General features: G+C 46.4%; 1 long non-coding RNA gene across 1 annotated transcript; it reads right to left on the bottom strand.

The window, feature by feature from the left end:
• Window positions 1-4,339: 4,339 nt before the first annotated feature.
• LOC123829134 lies at window positions 4,340-8,611 on the bottom strand. The gene is made up of 3 exons (XR_006787546.1): window positions 8,408-8,611; window positions 7,674-7,859; window positions 4,340-4,521 (listed from the first exon to the last, which is right to left on the bottom strand). It is a non-coding gene; the product is annotated as an uncharacterized LOC123829134 (long non-coding RNA).
• Window positions 8,612-11,078: the final 2,467 nt, after the last annotated feature.

Here is an 11,078-nt window from a genome sequence, read left to right as displayed (position 1 = left end):
ATAAAAGTAGTGGAAAATAGGAGAGCAGGGGTAAGCCAACAAAGATACTGTTTGTTTTTTTTTAGATTTTATTTGTTTATTTTTAGAGAGGGAAGGGAGGGAGAAAGAGAGAGAGAGAGAAACATCAATGTGTGGTTGCTGGGGGCCGTGGCCTGCAACCCAGGCATGTGCCCTGACTGGGAATGGAAGATACTGTTTTTTATTAAATGTTTACAATAAAAATGAAGTTAATCCCACGGAGGGTCAGAGACAGAAGAAGGTCCTGGGAGATGGCCCCTTGAGGCCAACTTGCTGAGAATACAGATGAAAACTAAGGCCCAGAGAGGGGAAGAAGTCTGGCTCCTGCCAAAATACAGACAGCCATAGTACCTCTTCTTGCCACTTGTAGCTGCCTTCCTCTTTCCATATGGTTCTCTGAACACATCTTCTCCTGCGGCCACATTTCTCCCTCCCCCGCCCCACCATTCCTTCCTCCTTCCCTCCCTCTCTCTCTCCCTCTCCTCCTTTTCTTCCTCCCTCCCTCCTTTTCTCCCTTCCTTCCTCCCTCCCTCCCCCTCCCTCCCTCCCTCCCTCCCTCCTTCCCTCCCTCTTCCTTCCTTCCTTCCTTCCTCTCTCTCTCTCTTTCCAAAGAGGGAAACTTCCTAACAACACAAGGACTGACATTTTAAAGCAACTCCAGGAAATCCCAAAATTCTACATCTAAAGCAACGTGATTGGCAGCCCTCCAACACGCTGACAAAACCAGTATTGAAACAGGAACTAGCAGGCAACGAGGCACCCTCCAAGAACCAAGAATTCAAAAGAAAGAAGAAAATAACTCCTGAGGGGGCAATTTAAGTCTTACCACCACTTCTTGTGCTGTATATGTATGAGTGCATATGTGTGTTTGGTTTTGGAAAGTCTTTTTTTCAGAGCAATGAATCTGGGTCAATAATTTATTGATGAGCTTCAAAGAGTACAAGAGCATCCTAAAATTTGATGCAAATTCCATCATGAATATGTATTTTCTGGCACAAGGATCTATAACGTTTTTCATAAGACACCCAAGAGAGTCACGTCTCAACACAGATCAAGAACTTCTGGAATACAGGATCATCTTTAGAGTGGGTATTCCACCAGGAAATGCCACCACGCTTTCCTCTGTGTATCAAACCAGGTACAGAATCAAAGTGCCTTTAAAGGAACCACAGCAGGGAAACAAAATTGGTTTTAAAGACAGCAGTGGTCCTAGAAAGAAATGCGATGCCACCTTAAGACGTCACAATGGTCATTCCAGTCAGGTGTGGCAGCTCCCTTCCATTACATGGTCCTTAATGGGCCAGAAATAGAAGCTGCACATCCCAAACAAAGGTCATAGCTCCGCCAACCACAAATTTATCTTTAAAAAGTCTTGAACTTATTTAAGAGAAGAAAATTGTGTACAGTGTTTGTCAAAATGCAGCAGGTCCTTGAATAGCATCATTTTGTTCAATGTCCTTTTGTTATAACTCTAGTTAGAAAACAAAAATCAATTCCTGGCCAGGGTCTCCATCTGTGTGGAGCTGCACATTCTGTCCATGTCTATGTGGGTTTTCTCTGGGGGCTTCAGTCTCCTCCCATGTCCCAAAGATGTGCATGTGAGTTGAACTGGCGTGTCTAAATTGTCCCAGCGTGAGTGAGTGCGGGTTGTGTGAGTGTGCCCTGCAATGTAAGGGCATTCTGTCCATGGCTGGTACCCGCCTTACCCCCAGAGATGCCAGGATAGCCTCTGGGCCCCAGCAACCCTGAACTGGAATAGGAGGTAGCAGAAGAATTATCTTACTTGTTTCTACTAATCTTACATTTATAGAGCTCATATTTATTTTCACATTTAATATTGCAAGTGTTTTGGGTCTCTTTTGAATTTTGAGGTTTTTGTGACCAGGAATATGCTATAGGAAAATAACTCTTGTTTATATCAATTAGCCTGCAGTAAAATTGGTTTTATTAAATATCATTTCACTTAAAGTCACAGAACTCATTGACAACAATAAGTAAGGACTTACTGTGTGCGACACAGATATTCCACCACAAAAGGGTTCTAGGATGAAGTAATTGGAGAGAATATCATCTTCCCTTTCATAGAATTATAATAAACAATGGTGTATGACAGTATCTGAGAAACCCGATCATAAGTAAATACACTTAATTTTTTTTTAAGTCAATATTTGCTGAATTTACTTGACCATGACATTAACATCCAGGGGAATGCACACTGGGAAGTGCTGATATGGTAAAATAGGGCCTGGGCTAGAAGACTGGAGGCTCGGATTCCAGTCCTAGCTCTGCTACCGATCGGATGTCTGACCTTTGGCCATTTGACTGCTCTGAAGGTGTAGAACTTAAAAGGCCTCCCCGATTCTTTCTGCGGCTATGAGCCATCCAATATGATCTCTGGTTTGGGTAATATCCTAAGACTCTGCTTTTAGGCATTTTCAGGCATTGTGCATATTTTCATCCAGGAGATAGTATGGTAGCTCCTACCCTTAATAAGCAATGGTCTCTTAAGAATCCTTTGGAAGGATAAGGTAAATGTCGAGGTACTAGAACAGCATGGAACCGACACTGCCAGGTTGGGGTGGCTTTACTCACTGTGATGAGTGCATGTAGTAGTCTCGAAGCTGTACACCTTTGTTAATACAGAGGCAGCTGGCTGGTGACCGACCATACACGTTTGATGGGGCTGTTTTTTTGGAAACTACACGACCTCTTTGAAGCCAGCAAGGTTTTGCCAAGTATAATCACATGGTCTTAAGAACAAGTGCCTTTTTTTTTTAAAGGACCAAAGTTATTCCCACAGGCATTATTATCCTTTGGGAGAATCCCCTATGTCAGAGAAAAAGAGTACTGACTCTAGCTTACTTTCAAAGGTGTTTGAGTCAGTAACAGCCCTGACAACAAGCTTTCCCAGGGTGTTCTAGAGGCCTGGGAACACTTTAAGTACCACCTGTGACGCTCTTAACTCTTGCACAATCAGTGGGGAAGTCACACAAGGTGATGCATGAAGATTACATTCACTTTCTGCATCCGAGGCACAGGAAGCTCTATAAAAATTTTGCAGGCATAACACAGGGAATATGTCATAAAATGCAGGGGCCCAGAGCTACAGGCAGCAAGGCCAGAGAGATGTTGGAACTTGTTCCACGGAAGGGTTGCCCCAGCCACCACTTTCGTGTCCGTATATCCAGGTGGGGCCACATGTCCAGGCAGGCTGTGCTGAGCGCAGCTTCTTATGTCCCATAAGGAATCTTTCAAAAACAAATCTATCCCGCCCTAGCTAGGTATCTCAGCTGGTTAGAGCATCGTCCCAATCCAGGGTGTTCAACCTTTTTTTGTCTCTGGGCCTCACTGGAAGAAGAAGAGTTGTCTTGGGCCACACATTAAATACGTTGCAACATGTAATCACAAAAAAAATCTCATAGTATTTTAAATAAATTTATGATTTTGTATTGGGCCACATTCATAGCCATCCTGAGCCGCATGCAGCCTGCAGGCCATGGGTTGGACACCCCTGTGGGATATACCAAGGTTGCGGGTTCAATCCCTGGTCAGGGCACATACAAGAATCAACCCATGAATGCATAAATAAATAGAACAACAAATTTCTCTTTCTCTCTCTCTCTTTCTCTCTCAAATCAATAAAGAAAAGATAAAAAATAAACCTATCCTATCACTCCTTTGTCCGTGAAATTTAAACAGTTTAGTAAAGCACATTTCCCCGGGGAGGGCAAACGGCCTGTGGTCACAGGCTGGGATCGGCAAACGGAGAACAGCACAGCTGCAGGGCAGAGCAGGGACGATCCCCGTGTCCTTCAGTGGAGGGTTCTCCAAGACCACACGAAGTACAGATCAGGGGGATCATGTGCCATTTATTCTCATGTTACAAGAAATAGGGAGCTGTAAGAATATTTATTCAGACTTGCTTATATTTGCATAAGGAGACCCTGAAAGGATATACAAGCAACTAATGTAACTTTTATAAGGGCAGTGAGGACACGAGGCATGCCGGGACTAGAAGAGAGGCAGACTTCTCAGCACACACCTGTTTATATTACTGTCATGTTTGAACCTTACTAAAAAGTAGAACAGCCTGGGCTCCAGAATCACCAAAACTGGGTTTGAATGCTGGCTCTTCTGTTCCCCAGTTTTGAGCTAGTTTCCTGCATCTTCTCTGACCCTCGGTGCCCTCACCTGTAACATCACCTGGATCAGTGCAGCACCTATTGCAGCGGGGCTGTGGTTCACAAATAATGTTTGTAAAGTACACTCAGCAGGATGTCCGACATATTATAAGCACCTAATTAATAAAAAAATATCTTGGTTGCTATTGATGTTATGTTTCTTTATTAAATTCTATGGCCCTTCGGGTTTGGATAAAACAACACCTCCCATGGGAAGGTTTTCCTGATCCAGGGCAGAGTCTGATATGCCCATCTGGTCTCCTGCTGGTCTTCGGGCTCAGCTCTTTGTGTTCCTCTTGGCTCCCCACTGGACTGTAGGTCCCTGAAAGGCAAGTAAATAAATAAGTAAATGTCCAATCCCTGCATCGGGCACAGTAAATGCTCATCAATAACATTTGGGGACAGAATAAAGGAAGAAATACAAGGTTGATTTTCTGCACAGGAGTTTGTCTGGAGCGTCAGGGGGATTTCACTTCCTGGTTTAGCCCAGCAGTTGCCTGCCTGTCGTTCGCTGGGGCTGCAGAGTTGCTCAGAGAATAAATGTCAACAATTGGGCTTCAGTGCTTGTGGTCAAAGCCTGGCTTTGCAGAGAACATGGCAAGTAGGGGGACTGTGGCGATTCAGGCCTCAGGAATGGCAGGAAGCTGGAGCTCTCCAGGGATCCCAGCCAAGCCAGAGCCCAGGCAGAACATGCAGAATAACATTCCAGCTGTCTGAGGAGCACCCTGGCCTGAGAGGCTGAGGCAGGATTGATATTTCTGCCTCGGGGGCCAGACTCAACAGCCCCTGAGCTGTTTGTGCTCTCACGGAGCCTGCCCCCCTGGGGGTGAGGACTGGCTCAGAGGAAGAGCTGACAGAAATGAAACCAGAGTGGTAAGGTGCTACACAGGAAGCTGCAGGTCTGGGTGCCAGAACAGAGCACAGGTATTTGGGTGACACACCACAAAAAAGCTGCCTGATTATCAGAACGCAGAACAGAACCCTGCCTATTTGCATGTGGGGGTTTCTTCTTTCAGGAGTCGAGTCAACAATAACTACTTTTGTCAGGCAGATGGGGGTCTAGTTTTGGCCTCTGAAATTAACCAGATGATTGAGTTTAGATAAGGGACCTCTCTGAGCCTTTTTTCTTCTTCTTCTTCTTTGTTTGGGAGCCTTTGGGAGGCTTAAGCAAAAAAAAAAATACTCAAGCATCTACATAATAAATGTTTCTTTCCTCCCTTCTTTATTCAGCACTGCTAAAGAGAAAGCTATAGGCCCAAACCTACATTTAATACCTAACCTAACTGTCATTTTAACCTGTCCTAGAACTACAATCTTATTCAATCAGTCTGGAATTTTCTGGTCAGGAACCCCTCAATCACCCCCATAAAAAGAAGAGGCAATCTGCATGATAAAACCCCTTGCCTCACCCCCTCCCCTCAAAAGAACACATCTTCATCTAAAAATAACCCTTTCTTTTTCTGTTCCTTGCTCCTTCTTCCCCCCCTTCCTTCCATAAACACCTTCCGCTTCACACAGCCCCTCAGAGCAGCCCTTCTGGCTGCTAAATGGGATGCTGCCCTGTTATGAATTGCTTCATAAAACCAACTGGATTTTCACATTTACTCAGTTGAATTTTGGTTTTTTAGCAGCAGTGTTGAAGGTGAGAGACAAGGTCTCAGGTTATAAGGTGAAATCTCCCTGAAATCACACCACACACAATATACATATACTGTACACACACACCACACACATATATCACACACCACATGCACATACCACACACGCATGCATGCTAAATTTAAAACATTTATGAATCAACAGCTCTAAACTTCACAGTCCTTCCATTGGCTGTTCCCTAAGTGGAAGCAGATTGTCCTCCCCCAACTGTTTCTGGGGCAGAGTTCCTCTAAATGTGGGTCTACTCACAATGATTTCCTTTCCTTTTCTCAATCACCAGTCATTCGACACCAGCATTACCTGGTGTTCCCTGAAGCTCTGTCCTTTTATTTATACATCCGGGAACTGAGGGCAGGTTGACACACATTCATAAAGACCACCAGTCACTGGGTGATCATCATGTGCCCAACACACTCCAGGGTGTCCGGTCCTCACCACGCCCAGCAAGATAGTCACTCCTAGTACCCCTCACACAGCGGATGAGGAGACAGAGGCTCAGAAAGATCAAAAACTCGCCTGAGGCCTTGCAGGCAGTGAGGGGCAGGATGTGAGCCCAAGTGACCTATCAGCCTGAGCGGCTTCCACTGCGGGCTGCAGCCTAGCAACACAAAATCTGACTCAAGCTCTCCTGGAGTTCCTAATCCACTGTCCTGAATACCACCCACACCGTTTCTCTCCCAAGTTTCTGCTTGGATTCCCCTCAGTCCAAGCTCCCTCTCCTCGCCTCTGCCCTCTTCCCACTTGGGAGCTGCAGGCTTTGCCCTCTTGGAGCCGTGCCCTGTGGGCAGGAGGCTGGAGGATTCTACTTCCTGCACCCCTGCCAGCATGACCAATGCAAACTTCTCACTGGAAAACACCAAGCCCTCTGGACAAAGACTCTGTGTGATGTTCTGATGGCTGCCTCACAGGTCTTCTGTGAAAAGACCCAGCTGCGGTAGCTGGGCTGCCAGGCCTGGGCCAGGCAGAGTTGATCAACAGCTTCTCCAGCCACAGAGCTCAGATGGGACGGGAGCCAGGTATTGCCTGCCTCAGTACCTAAACCCTCCCTGGCCTCAGCCAGAGCCCATTTCTGGGAAACCAGCAGGACAGCTGGATTTCCAGGAGCCGAGGCTGGGAGCTCCTATAAAACAGAATATAACTTTGAGGTTTCTGTCTAAAATGTTCTCTCTGCAGGCTGGCGTGAAAGGGTCCTTCCTACTATGGACAGTGGAGAATTGGATGTCTTGTTGTCTCTGTCAAGGTGAACTCAGCCCTGCTTCTGGTTTAATGGGACAAATGTTATTGAGTACCCCAGAACAGCCTGTACCGTTTTAAGGACTCAGAGTACAAAGATAAGCATAGGCCCTGCCTTTAAGGAGCTCATGGACTAGACGGTCAGGGATGATAAGACCCATAAAAATAAGTAGAGTATGCAATGAAAAGTGATAAGTGTACTAGAAGGGTTAGAGAAAAATACTGTGAATGTTGACAGAAGATAGAAGGTGATTCTGGGATGGGAGGGAAGTAAGGCTGTGACCAGCCCATGAAGGGTCTTGAACGATAGTTTGGACTTTATGGAGCCAGACTGTTGAAAGCCATCCAATGCTTCTGAAAGGGCAGTGGCCGGATCAGAGCCATGGGGCCTAGAACATTCTGCTAGTCCTTCACCACCTGGAGCAGCCAGACTGGAATTTCTAAAAGGGAAAAACTGAAGTTCCACCAGTTTTACAAGGGCTCTGTCCCCTAAATAAAGCGGTTCAGGGTTTGCACAAAATGTGCAGTGGTCAAAAGCTGTCCTTTGCTCCTGGTCCCGAGTGTTCCTAGCCCGACGCTCACCATCTCTCTCCTACATGTCCTCGTCCAGCCATCTCCCTGCATGAAGTCATGAGAATGAGGCACGTGGGGCAGGAGGCAGGTCTCCAGCTCAGGGAGATGGTCCTGGCTCAACAGAGTGCCTGGGAACCTTTGCTGACCTGCCAGCTTGCCTTGGCTCGGCTCACGGCCTTCTGGGAAGGAGTCGGCCTGTTGAAGAAAGGATGTCAGTAAGTTGTAGTTGGCTTAGGTTGCCCAAGCAGAGTGTGTGTGCGCGCACGCGTGCATCCTCGCTCAGGACTACGTGTTTTGCAGCTGATTTCAATCTGGGTCAGAACAGTGCAGCCCTCAGCACATCGCTATCTACAGAGGATAAGCTTGAACAATCCCCTCCAGGAGCCAGCAGCGATAAACTAGCCCTCCGAAAGTAAACACAGCTGTTTCCCATGCTCTGATTTCTAATGACCAAGAGGCCTGCTTCCTCCGCAGAAGAGATCCAGGTATCTGGTGGGTTTGGGTAAGCCTCCCAGGGGAAGGCTCTGCAGCTGGCCCGCTCTTCTGGTGAGAAACACCGAAGAGGCAGCAGTGCGTCCTGCCGCAGCCGAGCTTCTGCCACGTGGTTCATCAAAGACAGCAAGTGTGGGGCCACGTGTGACTGGGCCCTGCAGCTGAGAAAGGCACCTGGGTTTTAGTGCCTGTCCTGCCGCTCAGCTGCCGTGGGACCGAGTCCCCTTGTCTCACTGGCATCCATCTCCTACCTGTAAGGTGGGGCCAACACGTCCCTTGGTGTGAAAATCACGGAGAGCATCCTCCAAGACTTCTGAGGAATCAAAAGAAATGACTTCACCTGTCAGGCTGTTTCATTCTTTCCTCAGAGAAAAGCCCCTTAGAGCAGGGGTGTCAGACTCCTTTTCACCGGGGGCCACATCAGCCTTGTGGTTGCCTTAAAGGGCCGAAATAGCTTCAGGACTGCATAAATGTAACTACCGAATTTTTCAGATTGTAAGACACACCTAGTTTTTAGAGGAGAGAAATAGGAAAAAGTATTTTGAAGCAAAAAATGTGGTAAAATGTTTAATAACATAAATAAGATAGACTGCCAACGCCCCCCCGCCCCCACCGGCTCCACCCCCTCCCACACACACAGCAAGCCAGGTAAGCTACATTCTGAGTATAAGACGCACCCTCATTTTCCTCCCAAATGGGGGGGGGGGAGGGGGTGCGTCTTATAGTCAGAAAAATATGGTACTCCTTAACAGTTAAGGAGTTGAAATTACATTCGGCCCTTTGAAGGCAACCTCGAGGCCCATGTGGCCCCCGGTGAACATGAGCTTGACACCCCTGCCTTAGATCTTCTCTTGGAACCTGTGCTTCCTTAGCTGATACATAATGAGAATATGCTTGGTTGTCTGGCTTCCGGGCCTACCACAGATGACAAACAACTGATTAGCAGGGAGTTGGTCTTCTAGAGGTAGGCACACCGTGGCCTGACAGAAACACAAAAGGCAACCAAGAGAGCGAGGAAAGAGAAAGAAAGCCCTGGCTGGTATGGCTCAGGTGATTGGAACGTTTCCCCATAACCGAAAAGTTGCAGGTTCGATGCCCGATCAGGGCTCCTGCCTGGGTTGCAGGCTCTGTCCAGAGCCCAGGCGTGGGTGTGTATAATCCCCGCTCCAGGCATGTAGGGGAGGCAGCAGATTGATTCCTCTCTTTGGCATCGATGTTTCTCTCTCTTCCTTTCCCTCTCTCTCAAGGCAATGGAAAAAAAAATGTCCTCAGGCGAGGATGAGAGGAGACAGAGAGAGAGAAAGAGAGAGAGAAACTATGGTAGAAACAAGATCTTTAAAAGCAACACAAGCCATTTGGTACTAGGGCAAATATGCTTACATATGTCAATAGCTCCAATGGCCGTCCTGCCCAGCAGTCTAGTGTGATAAGTGACACTTACAAGGACTTTCCAGGGAAATTTCAAATGACAGTACTCCAAATCTACTGTTTAGTAAGGCAGGGCTTTACAGAATATTATTTTAGAAAAACTACTTTCCCAATGTTTCAAGTAAATAAAGCCTTGGTGCTTAAAGGGGGAAGTGTCCCAGTATCCTGAACATACAGACGTCAGAAAAGACACATATAGTCCACAGGTGCTCAGTGGGCACAGTCACACCTATTCTCTGCAAATCGGCGTTTTGCCCTGACCCAAGTCTCCAATTGAATACTAGGAATGCAGAAGCTACTACAAAGGTACAAGATACTATCCAAATTAGCCACTGGGATAGCGGTGGGGGGGAGGGGGGGCGGTAATCCCTTTGGTCTCAAATTATTTTTGAAGGCCGATTGTTTAGAATTATCCCAACAGATACGAGTGTTGATGGGTTGGCTTAGGACCTAAATTTGCTTTGCCTTTAGTCGCGTTTCCATTGTTACCTTTTCCCAACAGCTTGGCATGCCCACCGCGGGCGGAGGGGTGGGGGGAGACGGGGAGCCAGCAAATATAATCTCTGACCAGAAGAAATGTCCTTTTCAAGGAGTGGAGCTGTAGTCTTCATGTCTATGTGAATTCTGTGGCCTCGTAGAGAAATTTAACCTGTTGAACCACACACTTCTGCAGCTGGTCAGGCCCTGTGCTAGGCACATGGGAGGGAGGGGCCCCCAAGAAGCATGGGGCTGCTTTCAAGAAGCTTACAGACTATTTACTTTTCAAGGAGAGGGCATAGGTCACACATGAAGTATGAGGTAAATAGCACTATTGCCAATACTGTTATGTTTAAATATGTTCCAGTGCACAAATAATACTCATTTATGAAGAAAAACAAGAAAATGCTGATGAGAAGAGAGAAATTAAAAGCATTTGTAATTCTATTACACAGGAATAACCAATATTAACATTTATATTAATAACCAGTATTAACAACTTGTACAATTATTCATGTAAATGAGTATGTCGATAGGATCACACCGCACACTGGCCTTTGTTACTCAGAAAATTACGGGTTCCTTAATACACTCAGAGTGATGAGAGAAGAAAACCTCAGAAACACACCGTCTATTGTGAGAACATAAATTCCTCATCTCCTCCAAGTACAAATTCTTGAGATACGAAAGATATGAGCGTAAATAAGTGAAGCCACGAAAGTATAAGAAAACAGGGTCAGCTACTTATGTAACATCAGGATGCGAAAGATTTCTTAAGCAAGACAGGGGACCCGGAAGCCAGAAAGAAAAAAATAACGTATTTGAGTATGGAAACATTTAAAGTTCCTACATGATAAAAGACAGCATAAAGTTTAAAAGCAAACAGGCTTGGGCAAAACATTTGCCGACGGAGGATTAATACCCTAACATCAAACACAGACCTCTGGCACCTAGTGCATGCCCCCAGCACCCTGCACCCAGCCCAAGGTGCCTCAAAACACAGTGTCCTTTCTTTCT

The sequence above is a fragment of the Phyllostomus hastatus genome, unplaced genomic scaffold (genome assembly GCF_019186645.2).
Source record: "Phyllostomus hastatus isolate PE091 unplaced genomic scaffold, TTU_PhHast_1.1 phas_scaffold_1066, whole genome shotgun sequence".
Taxonomy (NCBI): Eukaryota; Metazoa; Chordata; class Mammalia; order Chiroptera; family Phyllostomidae; genus Phyllostomus; species Phyllostomus hastatus.
This window is presented reverse-complemented; position numbering and strand designations above follow the sequence as displayed.